The 17,966-nt window shown below is 37.8% G+C and overlaps 1 protein-coding gene across 3 annotated transcripts in view; it reads right to left on the reverse strand.

The window, feature by feature from the left end:
- Nucleotides 1-16,566, reverse strand: part of LOC117403812 (serine/threonine-protein kinase NIM1) — a 28,630-nt gene extending 12,064 nt beyond the window's left edge. The window contains exons 1-3 of one of the 3 annotated variants that reach the window (XM_058990056.1): nucleotides 16,340-16,566; nucleotides 8,358-8,452; nucleotides 8,035-8,062 (exon numbers count right to left, since the gene is read on the reverse strand). The gene's annotated coding sequence lies outside the window, so the exon portion shown is untranslated. The remainder of the gene's footprint in view (nucleotides 1-8,034; nucleotides 8,063-8,357; nucleotides 8,453-16,339) is intronic. The other 2 variants (XM_058990051.1, XM_058990061.1) reach the window with 2 other exon arrangements.
- Between the last annotated feature and the right edge of the window lie 1,400 nt (nucleotides 16,567-17,966).

The following is a 17,966-nucleotide window of genomic DNA, read 5'->3' on the forward strand; positions in this document are numbered from 1 at the left end:
CTTGAGACTCAGATAGGAAACATCCCCGGGTTTACATTCAAAATGAATCCTTTAAATGTTGATGAACTAAAGAAAGGGACAGTATTTCAACCCTGAACAGCAGTCTGTCTGCACAATTGATCCAAATGCGTATCAGTCAAAGCAGCACAGGACAGGTATTGTTTTCTGCAGTCCAAGTGAAACTTGAAACTAGCACACATCTAATGTTCCAGCACAAAATATTGCCATCTTTCACTTGCCTTAGCCAAGTCTGAATCATCTTTTCGTTCATTATCCAAACTCACTACAGTTTTTATCAAGATTAGGTGTTCAAATTATTACTCCTTCTGGGGGATGGGAGGGCTTGAAGTTTCCTGGGAAGTTTTGATGAAAACAGGAAATCTACATGTGGTTCTTAATCTTTTATTTCCACTGTGCAGTATTAATATTCACATCAGGATATTCTGATCAGGTCCAGGTCTAATCTGTTTCTGAAGAGATTAGCATGTAATCCATGTATTACTGTCATCAATGTCTTGCTGTTTACAGTACAGCTTTACTTTAATTCATCACTACTGTTAATATGTCACAGCTCAGTAATTCATTCAGTTACTAAAATAAAGTACTAGGAAGATTTTCTTTGGATCTGTGTTGTACAGGTATTGTAAAATATCTATTCATTTTAATTTTCAATTTCATCTGAGGAAGGTCTTGTGAGGTCTTAATAGCTATAACAGGATTGTTTGTAATAAATAAACAGCATCAACATTTCAATTCAATGGCCAAGGTCTAGATTTGTCTGGCATGACAATACTGAAATCTGCTAATGAAAGAGAGAATCGACAAAAGATGGCTTTAGAACAGAAAACATATATATTTCCATTTGTATGTGGGTGGACTTTGGCATTATGTTGCATCTGATTGCTTCTGATTCTCCCCATTACAATACGAGTACAGAATAATGTGACTAAGGACATATTCAAAGACATTAGCTGTAATTATACAGAAATATGATGTCAGAAAGATGAAAGCTAAATAAATAAATGTGTCACCATTGTGAAGAGGCCAATTGCTGCTACTTGACATGTTTCCTCCTGACAGCATGAACGTCTGCCTGGGCTTGCCTCTATGCAAGAACTGTTGCTTTGCAATAGCAAAGCAGAAGCTTTCCACTCCAGTAAGTACCATTACCATGGCAACGGTAATGACCTGCGATTGTCAAAAAATATTACTGTCCTGAAAGCTTGCAGGCACACTGCAGAATGCCATGTGGAAAAGACCTTGCCTCAGAGTACGTCACAAACTTCTGACATGATATGGACAACCAGACTCTGCATGAGCACCTTAAAGCTGAATCTATCTTTCAGCACTTGTTGTACAATAAGGTTCGGTTTGAAAAACATTCCCTTCCATGTATTGCCTTCAGTTCCTTAAGCTTTCTTAACTAAAAAATAATGCTCCAACTGCAACACCATAAAGTTTCTCAGTCTGTATTGCTCTACTTGTATGTATTAAGAATGCACCATTGCTCTCACTGCTGGTACTTTTCAGAGAAAATCTTTAGCTCTGGTCACCTGTGCAACAGTTTCATGTGTCAACTGGAATGGCACTTTTTTCCACCAAAGTAAAAAGTGGTGTCCAATAGGGACAGAACAACGTGGAAGAAGGGGCTTCAGACTTTTCCAATTGCAGAACATTAAAAAAAAAATATTAAAAGTTCAAAAGCACTGAAAATGACATTGAAGCAAGTAAAGGGTAGTAACATGGATTTAAAACATTATTATGTATTATTTTGTCTGATTTTGACTTAACCGCTGTGCTCAATAAACCCATTTGCTCAATGGTTTGGGCCAGTGGTGAAGGGTAATGGTTTGCTTATGTCATGCAGGCTGCTTAACTCTTTAAGGTACAAGGAACATATGTGTCCCACAGATACAATGATGCTAACTTTCTTATTCTTGCAATGAAGTGCGTGAAACAGGGTTTAAAATGTACTGACTGACGGGTTGGATCTGGTCATCCAAACTGTCCATTCAATTCCTTGTGTTTTTTGGCAATCAATCAATCAATAAATAAATAAATAAATACATTTAAAAAATAAATAAATAAATATCTCAAAGTGCAAAGCTTCTCTTTAAGTGACCCTGAATAAACCACAAATTCAGTGAACCCATGAACATGAAATCCTGCATGGTAAGAAAGCAAAGAAAGGAGTTAATTTGCTGAAAGGCGCATGCTGACAGAGGATACTGTCTAATTAAGACAGAAATGTAAAACAGCTGGCAGGGCTTTTAAACATGCATTTACATACGCACAAGAGAGTTCTCAGAAGTACAGAACTGTAAAGGGTTTTAATCAGATTTTCACAGGCTTCTGAAGACAGATCGGCACTTTAGTCGCCACGTGATCTCCATTACAGAAGCTCTAGTTGCGCCCCACATCCTTGTCTTTGCATCAGAGCTAGTCTCAACGTGATCTCCATTACAGAAGCAGCTCTTGTTCTTGTGGTGTACATATCTGCAGTTTTACAGGTCAACTGAGTGGCATCTAACTTTTAAACACAACCTGTAAATTCAGACCTGGTGTCACGTGAATTGGCAGGTACAAAGTCTTAAGTACTTAAGTAAAGACAAGCACAGAACATTTCATTTATAACCCACAGTTGCAAGCTATGGCCCATGCTCCTTGATCTTTATCGGAACTCCAGTACAGTTCTTTCTGGATGTGGGGGGGGGGGGGGGGGGAGGGTCTCAGGTGATGTAACATAATAAGAGCTTGCATTCTAATTTCTCAGAGCCCTTTGGCTGACTCCAAGTGTCTGGCTTTAGAGTATGCTAAACAAAATGAAGTCTGGACATAGTTGTTATCTATGGCCACTGTACAGACACCAACCTTTTTTTCAACATTGGTCCTTGAACAACAGTGTTGGGACAATTAATACAGCATGTTTGGGACAGGCAACTGTCAAAAACTTGAGGAGTTACATGTCTCTAAAATAAAAAAAATAATTATAAAAGTATAGAACATGAATGTAAAACCCTATTGGCTTCATGTTTGAGTAGTTTGGAACAAAGGTTACAGCTGTTATTATTCACCTCTTCATCCCAGTAAGTAACAGCTGTTTTTTTTCTCAGAAATCTGAAATACCAATCCAATAACCACACATTCACAAACACAGAAAACATAGATCTCAGATGCAATCATCTAACAGAGAGTCACACTTTTATTTAACTGACCACAAGTTGCAAATCCATTTAAGCAATCAACAATCTGTTTAATCTTTCAATGTCCTTTTGTTGCTGTTTGATAGCTGTAGCACAGCGCTGAATCATTCTCACCTTCTGAAGGGTACTTGTACTAAACAATACAAGCAGAAACACTGATGAGTGCAGAATGCTCTGAACCAAATTAAAACCGCATTCAGCGATTAAGAGAGATGTTATCGGTCAACAATAGCCAGAAACAAATATTCACCTTCCAAAGAAGCAGTTGGCAGCTTAACAGACAAAAGGCAAAACATGACTGTTTGACAAAATAACAGAACATTTTCTTGGACCAACAACGCTGCCGTGGCTGCCAACAGCTGCAACTGAATCTTGGGGAGTTTGCAGTAATAATCTGGCAAGTGATATGTAATTCATGTCAACAGGATTAAGGAAGCTCCTTGGTGGACAGAGAGTCACCTCTAGCCAGTTGGTTGACTGGCAACATCGGTAAGCAAGGGACTGATTCTGCTGCGTGTAATCTGAGTGCCAGCGCCAGCAATGCAGCTCCCAGCAGGGGACACGAAGCAGTGAAAAGAAGACCTTCTGCAGGACTGCAGGGAGCCCTGCACTGCTTCATTCAGACGTCACTTGCACTTGTCTAAATTACGCACTTCTACATGTTCTTTGGATAAACAGGTAACATACATCCGGCACAACTGTACATTCAAAATGAGAGCTATCAGTAGGACGACAAAGTTGATGCCACGACCTATATCAAGAGCATGTACAGAATAGTATAGAGTGAGAAGTGGCTATGAAGAGTTTAATGCAAAGTGAACAGTGTAAAATGTGAGGTATGTATGTATTGCTTGCACTGTATCCACATGAATGGGGATTTCCTTCACTGCGGGAGATAATTGCAAGTTATTAACATTGGCGCTTAAAATCCAAAATCACCACAAGGAATGAAAACATCAAGGAAACAACATTTGTTGACTGAATACTAATACATTCTGCATTTGCTCTTTTTATTTTATGATGAACTTAAACAAAAGTAAATGTTGAACTGGACACTAGACTGGCTCTTGCAGGTGTTTAGGGACCCTCGCTTCTTTCAAAGCAGCCTTCCATTAGTGTGCTACTGATATTTAGTTCTTCCAACCGATCACTCACATCCGACAGGCTGTGTATCTTCTAGGGCGGTCTGGTTGAAATCAAAGGTAGGAACTCATGAATACCCTGTTTACCTTCTTCAAACAACGCATTGCACATCCTCGCCGCCTTATTGCAAACACACATGTTTCTATTGATCTTTGAGCTGAAAGAATGACTTTCAAAACAGAACAGTTTACATCTTCAAAACAAGCGGATGTCCTAATTAGAGTCTCAATCACAAAAACCTGAATAGAAGCAGCATTTCTTTTTCAGTCTGCATAATCTACCATTGATCTCCCTCGCCTTTGAAACATGGGCCAACACTTTTCCAGTTTTGTAACAGCCAACAGCTACTTGCCTTAATACAGAAACAGCTCCCAGTGCCAATACACATAATTCTTAGTTAATATTCAGTTATTCTCACATTTACTTTAATCATTAAAGCTTATAAATGGGTTTGTATTATTTAAAATGTCTACCATCCAGAAATAACATGACCACAAGAGAGTTCAAATGTACCCACAATTTTAATAAAATGTAAAACCAATACCTGAAACTGTTGGTCATTTGGTCTGGTCTGTAAATGTGAGGTGTTAAAAGTGGGGCTGTAAGTATTTGAGCTTTATGCATCTATTTTAATACATAATAATAATAATAATAATAATAATAATAATAATAATAATAATAATAATAATAATCATCTTTGCATCGGTCCTGATTCTCAATGTCAGAATCTAAACAGTGTGGATCAGTAAACACACCTGCCATAAGAGAATTGACTGAAACACTTCTTGCATCATCTACAACAATATCTCTTCCTTTCCCTCGGTAACCTTCCCTCAGAAGCCCTTAATATACAAACAACCCGTCCCACCATCATCCACCTGTCTGATAACCTAGCTGCTCTGTGAAATGCTGTTTCATTACATTCAGTCCATTATATACAACATTGTACTGCACTGTACAAAATAGTGGTACTGAGATCACAAGGTCAGCAGCTTTGTAATCCATGCATGCTTCCAACATATATATTAGACTCTCTGACACTGCATCCCATTAGGCACAACAGGCAGCTGCACTTACAGTAACTACAAAGAAGAACTCCTCTGGGAGGTTATATAACAAATTGTAGAATTAGGCTGCACACCTGTGTCCTACTTTCACTGTGCAGTAGTGAGTATGTACATTACATGTTAAAATGAACACATATAACTAAAATACTTTCAAAAAGGAAAACAACTTGTAAATATGGATTGCTATGTTTATTTGAAACGCTAGGTCACGTCTTATTATTTATTGTTCTTGCTACGAACCGTTTTCTGTCAAGTGATTTCACGTCGACAGATGGTCCATTTATCTCTTCAACACTTAGAAACAGTAACACTGAAAATAAAGCTTTTATTTTATTTTATTTCATTTCTTTTTGCCCAACTGCCCAATTATTTTATCCCTGATTTTCTCCACAATTTATGTCCAATTACGTACACTCACCGCAGCAGTTCCCCACAACAGCTGAGGAGAACTGAAGGTCAGTGGGTGCCCTCCGATCCCACGGCCAAGCCAATTGTTTTTTGTACGCTCAAGAACTCGAAAGCAGATGTTGATGACCTCACCAGCATCCTGGCCAGTAGGGTCCACTGTAGCGCAATGAGGAGAAACCTAGCATGCTGCTGTTGTCTTCCTATCTTTTGGAAGTGTCAGAGCCAGCAATGCTCCCTCTAGAATCCCCAGCAAAGACCAGCGACTCTGTGCTCCCCTGACTGTATGACTCACCCTGCACACCACGTGGCAGTGCTTTTACCAGGTAAGCCTCTCGGGACCCACGCTTTGTATTTATTTATTTCTACAGGTACATTTGTACATACAAACCAAAGTGTGGCTCACAGCTGAGCCACACTAATCATTGCTTTTCCTATGACTGGAGTGTTTTCAACGGAGACTTAACTCCTTCATGTGACGGAAGTACATCATTGAAATATCTGCAATGAGCATATGATGCATATTCTTTTCCAACAGCTTCAAATAAATTAGCAGCCAGTGACAAATCTACACAGAGAATGGAAGCGCACATCTGGTAAGATTAATGGAATACTTGAATTATCAAAAACCCCTTCAATGAAAGAAAGCCAGCTTAAAGACCCTATATCATAGTTCAACCCTCATACGTTTGTATGTGAAGTTTTTTTTTTCAATTACAAACAATTTTACCTTGCCTAAAAAAGTTTCACCGCTCAAAACCAGACCAGTCTCAACAACGCACCTGTGGTTATGGTATATCATTTAGAAAATTACCTTTGCAGTTGGCATTTTACGAAAACTTTGAAATTATGTTTTCATGGCATCTTAAAACACATAAAATCAGTCTTAAAACTGATAGGCCATTGAGTTCATTCAGCAGGTTCATCCCAAACGATATCTATTGCCAGCAAGAGCTTGTGTTGCAATTGATGTCAATAGGAAACACATCTAGAGCATACACTGCTACATGTTAAGCCAGCACAGACTGCAGCCTAGCAACCTGAGAAGCTGCTATCTGTAAAGGTTAGCTCAGATGAACTCTGGAGTGAGAATAATGAAGAGGTGTGTCCACTGCCTTTTATCAGGGTGCACCGTGCTGCTATCTGACCGGATAGGATGAAGACACTAACTCCGGGACATAATCAATGCAACCGAGCTAGAATGAAGACACTAACTCCGGGACATAATCAATGCCACCGGGACAGAATGAAGACACTAACTCCGGGACATAATCAATGCCACCGGGACAGAATGAAGACACTAACTCCGGGACATAATCAATGCCACCGGGACAGAATGAAGACACTAACTCAGATTTGGGACAGATCGGAGTTGCCCAAAGCAGTTCATAATTCTGAAAAAGTACTAGAAGGAAGATAAGAAACAGCATAGCAAGGTTCAATACATCTAACAGGTAATGTTATAATTTATATAGACATTATACTGACTCCTTAAGCTGCACTCCATGAGCAGTCCTGTACTAAGGAAACATTCATACATGATCTGGTTCCTACTGTAGATGCAAAAAGTGCTGTGTATTTATGCTGGGTTTTTTTTATTATTGATGTTCAAATTCTACAAATAATTTGCATTTTTGGGGGGGGTGGGGTGGAGGATCCTGTCATTAAAAATTAAATAACTGAGATATAAAATCTCAATGGAGGCAGCCTCTGCAGTTTCAGCCCATCTCATTAAAGATTAACTAGTCTGCATTTGTTATGATCTCATAAGGCAGGGGAATATAGTTTCCTGTTTGTTACAGTCTATGTGTGCATAATATATTTTTTGGAAAATATTTACAGGTAATACAAAAAAGTCCCTGTTTTGATTTTTTTTTTTTTTTTGACAAATGTTTATAAAGCTATGTATAAAGCTATGTATCTTATTTGATATTAGTGGTAAAAAAAACTTTCTTGATTAATAGAAAACAAAACCATCGTGGATCAGGCAATGAAACTAGCTTTTTCATTAAAATAAGCTAATCTTAATCCTGTGCATTGAGTCACCAGTTAATACCAACGTAAGAGACCATTTGGAAAGAAGAAACTGCTAACTACAGTAAACAAACTTTGCTACAAACTCCCTTTAAAAGTCAATGATGATTCCAGTAATCTACACAACTGAGCGATATTTCCTGTATTTACAAGTCAGTTGCTTGGTAATACAGTTTACTCACATAAAACTACCTGATGTCACCTCTCTCCCTGCAAATGAAAAAAAAAATAGTACATCGGAACATGCAGAAAAAGGTAAAGGCTTAGTATAAAAGTATTAAGGAATACCTCAAAATAATATATTACTGATCTCTTAGTAGCTACATTAAACAGTAAGGTGAGTGGTAAGAGTGCTAATTTCTCGTTTTGAATCATTATTTGTTACATAGATATGTTTACAACAGCGTGCACCTATTATGAATTTATTTATAACTGGACATGCTGTAAATGTGAATCACTGTTGAACAAAAACAAACAGAAAAAAGAAAGAAGCCAGATTACTTACCTCAAATTACACATGCTGCACAGGGGCCCCAAGGCATGAAACAGCTAAAATGCTGTTTAGATTACCGTCTGTTCTGGGAGGCTGCCCGTATGGCTCTAAAAACAAAAGGAAAATATCAGTTTCTCACAGAGCACACAGAAATCCTTGTCTTTCAAAGAGCAGGGCAGCAAGAAAGCTAAGGAGGAAAGGCGTCTCTGAATCTGTCAAAGAAGACCGTTCATTAAAGAAGGAAAGACTTGTGTGGTGGTTTAATTAGGGACAGCATCAGACTCTTCAGTTGCTTGGCGTGAGCTGCATCAAGAATGAATATGCAATGAAGCTGCGTGCCAGCAGCTTGGTTGAGGCTATCTTGGGACCCTCTCCCTGCACAGACTCACCAGAGTTTCGCTGCACAATGCTCCCCTGTGCTGGCTAATTGAGCCACACAGACTGGGATTAAAGAAAGGATTCCTATTGGAACATAACAGAGACTGTGACTCAGAGACAAGCAGGCAGCTCACTGAAGAATAATTGAGAGCTACATACAAACACGTGGGAATGAACAGCTGGTTCATTTTTTTATTTTTCGTTCTTCTCCTGACTAATGTCTACAAAACTTTTTTAACCCCTCAAGATACACAAGGAATTGAACGGTTGTTCAAACAGTTTCTTCTTAAAATACATTTCAGAGTGACTCAAGTACAGTATTACGAGGAAACTAACCATTTGGATGACCAGATCCAACCTGTCAGAACATTTTGAACCCTGTTTCATGCAGCTTGTTGCAAAAATAAGAAAGTTAGCAACATTTTATTTGTGAGACACATATGTCCCTTGTACATTTAAGGGTTAATACAAATGCACACAGGTTTAGAAAAAATAACTGCAGACCACAACTATAGTCTAGGAAAGATAACTGAACTCAACATGGAAGACCAGTACACTGGTTTTAGGTATGCCCAGATGTAAAAAAAATAAAATCATTATAGGTCAGTGTATGGTTACTAAGCACTGAATGCGTTAGGGCTGTTTTGTTTTTGCAGTTGTTGCTTTGCTTACCAATAAAGCAATGCAGAGGGTCTCCGAACAGCAACCGCCTACTCACCAAGACCAGGTTTCTGGTTAAAAGCTCTGATCTGACAGACACTCCTCTATACCCTCCCCTATAAACTACACTGGTGGAGAACAATTCAGAGATGAAGAGAATAAACAAATAGTAAGAGTAATAGAAGTGTTCAGTAACAGCAGACTAGACTGTACATTCTGTTGTGAATCATTTGCAGAACACTTTCACACCAGCGGACGTGAATCGTGTACAAACAGCAGCCTGATGCATGATGCTATTCTCCTTGAGCTCTCCTCTCATGCAGTTTTTATAATTGGTACTCATCTTCTTTTAAGCTAAGAATATCAATGCAATCCGAGTACCTCGATGGCTTTTTACACAACCTGATAAAACCATCCAAACCTCAGTTAATTAGGCCTACCGTGTTTCTTGACACTTCAGAGAAATTCATCTGCTTTGAAAGACATCAAAGAACCTTATTAATGTATTTTTGACGTCTCCTATTTTCTTCGGTTGTCTCAATCCTGTTGCTAGTAAACTCTTGCATGACCAGGCTTTTTTCTGTGTTGTGTGGATTTATACTGTGGGCAACAGTACCAACTTCCCCTGACAGAGAGATAGTTGCTATTATTCTATCATAAAATAAGTTATTGTTCTCATTATCATAGCAATACCTTGATAACAACACACTGATCGTTGAGCTGTACTGGTATAGCAAATCATTCATAAATTCTCAGTTTTTGTATTTGTACAATTTGTTGCTGTTGTATTCCTTGAATCTTTGTGGGCTTGGGAGCTCCATACATGAATGCCTACTTTATTGTCAATGCCCGTGCCATGCAAGAACTCAGATATCTCAAGTTACGATTCTCCTGTTACCAGGGGTCAAAGTGAACCGTAGTGTGATCACATTTTGAGCTAAAACAGCTGGCATAAAGGTCATTGAGTGCCCAGGCCAGTTTGCCCCCTTCGTTTTGTGTATTGTGGCAGAGAAAGGGGGAGGAAAGGTGTAGTCCTTGAAGTTCAGGACTACATCCCCCAGAAAGCCACGGGAGTGAGCCAGGATGAATTATACCTGGCTCTAATTTAATTAGAAATGTCTGTCGGTAATTAGACAGGCAAGTATATAAAGCAGGTCAAAATGTTTGGTCTTGGTCTGTGTTAAGGCTAAGGCTTTTACACTACAGTGTGAAAAGGTCCTGCAAGTGACAAAGAAAACCCTTCTTTGTTACAGTATGTACAACAATAAAGTTAAGCTGCACTAAACCATTTTTCAAAACATATACTTAATATATAGTTAGTGTCAGCAGGGGGCGATGGTGTATATACATACGATTAGTCCTGCTATGTGACCAAGTGATGTTTTCTGTCAGGAAATCGTAGCATTGTCAAATTACCACACAACAGTAACACATCTCTATCCCCCAAATCTAGCACTGTAGAGATCAGGGAAACTTGCCAAATTGTCCTCACAAGCTTATGCAAAGCCACTAGAAGCCCAGAGAGCTACACTTTACTACATTTGGCCCACAGCTCCAGACTCAATACTGTTAATTTTCCCAACAACAAAGCATAAGAAAGTATTGAAAAAAGGAGATTTCTGTGATTTATCACAAAATTCTATGGTGACCAGTTTTTTGTAAATCACTAAAAAAAAGGGTCTCTCAGCATAATTTACTTATCCATTAATTAAACAGGATATATTTCAGAGACACTAAACAAAGGCTCTCTTTTAGTCCGATACTGACCGTTTAATTCTGAAGAAGGTCATTGTTTTAGAACTGGCACCAAATCTCCCCCAGCAACCAAAACCATCGCAGATGCCAAGCAACAGCAGACATTAGAGTGCAACCCCTATTCCCAAATAAATAGTGCAATAAACTTTTATGGCCCTTGGGGATTTATAGAGGCAAAGTGCCCATGGTTACAACAAAACAGTCAGTGATGGGAAGTCTGAACTTCAGAGCCTCCCATTCTCCTGGGGAGAATTACTGCATTACCTGCTTTTGAAGGGTAACACAATGAGAAGCAGACTGTCAAATTGAAGTTCCCAGAAGTGGAAGAGTCTCCATTAACCTGAACCTCTTATTAACTTTACTTGGTAAGCAGACTTTCCTATAGAGTACAGTCCCAGGAAAGTTGTAATTCTTTCTTTGTTTACAAATAAACTCCTGTTAATATCACACGTCATCACATTGAAATCTCTCGGGCGGAAAATAATAATGATGGAAACAAGTTCCTGATCATTTCACTGCATTAATTGTCCCTCTTACAAATAATATCAGAGAATTCAAAAGTCATGCAACTGATTTCATTAGAAACGTACAGCTATGTCACCCAACAGAATTAACTTATTTTGCTTCATAAAGTCGAATTAAACCTGCCGAATAATTTTACGTTATCATATTGAATAACATACTGCTTTGTAGTATTCCATATACTTAATGAGAAACTGACAAAAATAAAAATAAAAATCTGACATTTTGAAATCTAACCTGAAATTCTGTACTACAATTTTGGCTTGCGGTAAAATTAACAGTTAAATAAAATAACAGTTAAAAATGCCGCAGAAAATTACAAAGTAGCCTTGTACTCAAATGAGGACAATGGAGGACAATGGGTTATGATTTGACAGGCTTATTCAGAGTCTGTAACCTTGTCTGTCCAAGCCTTGGTACTGTTTAATGTTACATTAGCATGTTAAGGTGTCACAGCATGTACATGTTAAGAGACACATGTACACAGTAAACACATTGAAAACTAAACTGAAGCACGTAACATGTATAGATATTTAAAGCAATGTAGAGGCATACAATTTTCATTTTTTTAATGTGTGTCCCATTCTGAAAGAGCACTAAATTATAACATAGATTTTTCACATTTTATAGACAGGAACATTTTCTTATTTGTGATCTGTTAAAAAGTCATGATTCACTATTTCTGAATGGGCTTTGTTGACAGCTTATTAATTTAGTAACAGTAGTTAATGCCAATTGTTTTGCGTTGAGAATTTAGGGTGCATATTATAGCTCTTGACAAATGTGCACATTTATCAAACAGCAGAAGCGAACACAGTTTATTTCATCAAAAGTAATGTATACACAGTCAATGGAAATCAAACTGTAAAGGTTTAATTGTTATCAAAACCCTAAACCGGAAATGAATTCTGAGGGTCTCTCACTTTGAGTTTTAAACTTTTCAATAATGGTCTGGATATATTGTACAATACTGTACTTTAATACTGAATGTCAAAAGTGATGTAGCATTTGAAATGAATACAAAAAGTAAAAACTGTAACTACTACATAGTCATACAGTCTTAAAAAAAAATGAAAATACATACAGTATTATTTACTTAAAATATTTCAACCTTCATTTATTAAACGTACAAAGTCTGAAAAATCTCAGTTTAATGCAGCAGGTCAGGCCACTTTCGTTTTAATCCTCCATAAGAAGATATAAATCATTAGGATTTCTCCCAGGTCTAAATGACCTGGAAACAGACACCCCAGCGCACCACGCCTTCCATTTCAACCGGCACACTTGTTTCCTTGTAAGATTATACTGTGCTTAACATATACCAGCGGGAATCGTATGCAAACAAATAAAAAAAAATCAATAGGTTCACATGTATAAAAGACCAAAATAAGTTTATAATACACTGTACAATTTTAAAAAGCTAAGAAGCGCAAATGTTTCACTTGTAATACCTTCTAAATCATATACAAAATAGGTTAGCATGCTTACACGTAAACATACATACATGCATACAGCTAGCTCCCGGCATTACACAGGATAGCGGTTTCACCTATTTTTAGGAATATACAAGTTCACTGATGACGTGAGCAGCACAGTACCCATAGATTGTTCCAACCATGAAAGTGATCTTAGCACAGATTTCCAGGAAAAGGGATCCTCATCTCACTATCTAATGTTAGTCAGGGAACGACTAATTACATAACCGCAGCAGCGAGGAGCCAGACAACAGGTCAAGCACAAAGACGTTACAAGGAGTTCATGGGGACACACAAATCAGCCGGTTTAGACAGATTTTTAAAAGCAGGCATATAGATTATCTTGCAGCTTGCAAAATCATTGGAGAAATTCTCAATGGAATACAGGATGAAAACCCATTAGTGGGCTCTGGTCTATCTGTCAACCACAGCTGGCTGCAGATTCTTAAGTTTGATCTGTACCTGATCTATTCAGAGACAATCTGTTAAAGGTACTTTATATCATCTACATGTTCCTAATATTGAATTCCTTTCATGTTTTATATCCTTTAATGTGTGTTCTATACTGCTTAGTTGCTTACTAAGTACTCCGAGGCTGACTGTGGGGAAGTGAAGTGGGGAAGCCTATTGGTGTGTGCACTGAAGATCATTGTGTGCTGAAGCCTGTGCAACATTGAAATGTTTCCTATTCTGTATTGTGAGAGAGGCCTGACTATGGTTGTACACAGCTGATGTACTCACAAGCTGCACCCAATCAGAAGGATGACAAGAACACTCCAATTCCAATGCAGTCAATAGAGGCTCATGACCTCATAACCTTGTATCCATTATCTTCAACGGTACTGCAGCAGAACTACAGTATAGCGGTATGTAATAGTTCTGTTCTGAGGGGCAATGGCAGCACAAGGGCAACTAAAACTAAGCCTTTGGTGGAGTGGTACAACAGTGGTATCTATGACCCGTTCATACTACTGGGCTGGCCCAGGGCCGCCCCATTTTTAGGTCTGCAACCCCGTTCATTGCGTTTTTAAGGCGCCTTTGCGAATTCACTATGTGACTGAAAAGCAGGCCTAAAATGTGGCGAACAAGTTTTTTTTTTTTTTTTTTTTTTTTTTATGGAACGATAGCCTGCACTCAGAATGGAAGCGCTACCACGATACACAGCAATCCTTTTGCAGCAGGTGTTTCTTATTAATATTTTTTTTCAATGCAGCACGGTAGCAATTTTATGGTATATATTAAAAAAAACATATTGACTATTTTGGGTTACTGTTATGGTGTGTAACGGGGTGACGGTCTGAGCTTACCTCCACCCACAATCACATTATTCTCTCAAGAACACGGAGGTATTTAGAACGCGGGAAACAGCAACCTGCTAGTGTTGACAGGTATAAATATTTATTTTCGTAATGGATACGTCACTCAGATTGCAAATTACTATCAGGTTGTGCACAATGACTGACATTCACAAGACAAACTCACGACTGACCACCTAATAGTACTACTGCTACCTCCTAAGGAAAGACATGGTATTAAATAATGTTAAATACATTACACATGTTTCTTCTCATTTATACATTTGTTTAACCTGCATGAATACCGGCTTTGTTTACAAACACGACTGTTAAACTATTCTATCGTTTACTCGTTATTATTATCATTGTTATTATTATTCTCTAGTCCCTGACCATTACCAGTAAAGATTGAACATTAGCATTACCCCTTCTCTTGGAAGATTACCGTACATATGGCTATAAAACAAAACCCTTGTCCCACATGTAAACGACAACTTCATTAAGGGAAGCACTGTAATCTAAATACAGCAATACACCGTCACATACCAAATACACTTTGCTCAACAGCATGCACAATACATAATAACACATTAACAATAATAATCACAATACCAGCCATTGAAATATTAGCGAGGGTCTCACCCTCACATGGTGCATCAACGATATATAATATTTGTGGATGAGACAGTATTTATGTGTGTAAAAGCAAGCAGCTAAAATAAATGATTGGCATCTTAATGTAAAGACGCACACTTCTGTAGCTAGGTATATCATTGCGTGCAAAATGAACGAATAAATGAATATGCCAAGTCTCCAGCACCATTTTATTGATCATTATTGAGATCCACAATCCTGCAGTTTTTATATTTATCGCTTAATTACTAAATAACAGTAAGAAAATGTAATTGTGACAAATTAAGCATAATTATGAATGCACTGCAGCTTAAGTGAAAGAAACAACTTGAACGTTAACCTGCTAGATTTTCTTTTAATTTAATATTTTTATAATTGAAGTTGTATGATGTAGAAATAATTACCATTCAATACTGATCCACTGCCGTCTTGCCTGTCACACATTCAGTTTTCTATTTACATTTCGTGCGTGTGGGATTATGTGATACGAAAAGCCAGCCCTAAATCTGCTTTGACTCAAAAGATAATATCCTTAAGGAATAGAAAAAAGACAAGCATTGAATTGACAACAGAACTGGCAGAAGGCGCAGGTGTCGTTGTCCATTAAATCAACAGTACGATGGTCACTCTTGAAATCAGGACTTAAAGGATGTGTTGCAGAAAGAATACCTCTTTTAAGAAAGGTGAACAAGACTAAAAGGCTAAAATATGCACAAGAGCACAGAAATGGGACTATGGAACAACGGTCAAAGGTGCTTTGGACTGTTGATAGATGGACGACGACACCTGTGCTTTCTGCCAGTTCTGTTGTCAATTCAACACTTGTCTTTTTTCTATTCCTTAAGGATATTATCTTCAAATATTGCTCATCCTTGTTAAACAGATTTTTGGATCTTCCAGTCCTGGGTTTGTCAATTACAGATGATGTTTCTCTGTACTTGTTGATTATGCTTCGGATACCACATCTTGAAAATCGAGTGATGCGAGCTATTTCACTCAATGTTTTTCCTTTTTTATGCAAATTAAGGCTGTATAGTAGAAAACACTAGTGGATGCTTTAAGTACACTGTTGTTGCTCAATGCATCAGTGTAGAAAGATGTAACATGTCTAAGACTTTTGCACACAGCTCTATTTTGGGAATATTACTAGCATACTTAACCCTAAGTCAATATATTTTGTCAATATGATTACCTTTTTTAAATCCAAATAACCTTAAGTAAGGAACTAACGTTTAAAACACAAATTTAAAAAAAAAAACAAAACCTCATCCCTTACCTTTTTGTATTTGAATGCATGTGAAATTAAACTTGGTAACGTCGATTTAAATCAATTGCTCTAGAAACTCAATCCAGCAAACACTTCTCCGCGAGGGCGCATTCGGTTGCCTTCCCCGCTTCATCACTTTGTCCGTTTGATTACATGTACCCATATCCATAGTTGTAGCAAATTCTCCTGCTGTTCAACGTAACCAAACCTGCTGTCATCCTCGCTCGTCAATGGCAACGAAGCTGACTAATCACACCGTGAACGGGGCAGGACTTCTGCTTACATTTAGCCAACGAGATCGGAGAATTAGACTGACAGTTTGGGATGTAGACAGATTAAAGAAAAAAAAAAACGGTTTCTATAGCAGCCTAAGTAAAAGTGGGTGAGCTTCCTGCACGACGGTGGGCATCAGAAATAATAACAAGGAGGAAACTACAAATCAATATTATACTACATAATATTCTTTGTTTATAAATATTATGACTTTTGCTCTTTTGCCTAGTATTAGTATTAGTATATTAGCTGTGCATGTAATTGAACGGGTCTTAGCACGCAGCATTACGAGACAATGACCTTATTACCAGAGTGTGATCTTACTGTGCTCCGCGATGTTGTCGGAGCTTTCCAAGGTACTGTAGTTAACTTAAACCGCACATACAGTAGTGACTACAGGGCATATTTGTCGGCGCTTATACACGTTAAATACACCGTTAAACATTGGCAACACTCACTGTCATAATGTAAAAAGGTCGATTGTATGTTGCACTATGTTGGATATTACATTATGTTTTGTTTTTGCCGAATATAACACTTTTGACAACTATTTGTCTTTTTTTTTTAATAAGCGTGACGATTTTATAAAGGGGTGTCAAGTTTCGTACGTTTAATAACGTTATGCCTTTCTGAAATCGGATCGCTGTTCTGAAATTGGATCGGTATTGGCCAATTCATTCTTTCAAATCAAAGTGCAAGCCTGGTCTTGTGTTGTAAAACTGAATACGCAGTTGAAACAAGCAAAACAAGGAGTCTGCAAATGTGACAAATGTAATCCAATTATATTCTTTCCAGGACAAACTACTGTTTGTTCATACAGGAACATTCTTTGTCTAGATTCTAGGCCGGGGATCGTCAAACCTTTTATGCTATTGCGGTGTTTGTGGTAACATACGTGACTGTTGTAAAGCATTTCATCACGGTTATTATTATTATTTATTTCTTAGCAGACGCCCTTATCCAGGGCGACTTACAATTGTTACAAGATATCACATTATACATTATTTCACATTATACAGATATCACATTATAGACATTATATATATATACGGTTCATGGTGTTTCCTTTCATTAAGAATGTTTTAACGTACTTCTTTCACAGCAAAGTCTTTTAATGACACTACTATTTTTTATAATTATTTTTACAACAATGAAATACATTACCGACAACAAGCCCAGTTCTGTGTTGTCTTGGCATAAGTTACAGGCTGTAGTTGCCAAGTCATTTGTCCTTATCAACCTCCGGACATTCACTGTAATACTGCTTGCTATACTAAACATATCACAGTTTAAATATTCCCCACCACTAGGTTTGAAATAATATGGTTAAAAAAGCTACATTGCTATTTTAATGCAGCTTGAG

The sequence above is a fragment of the Acipenser ruthenus genome, chromosome 2 (assembly GCF_902713425.1).
Source record: "Acipenser ruthenus chromosome 2, fAciRut3.2 maternal haplotype, whole genome shotgun sequence".
NCBI lineage: Eukaryota > Metazoa > Chordata > Actinopteri > Acipenseriformes > Acipenseridae > Acipenser > Acipenser ruthenus.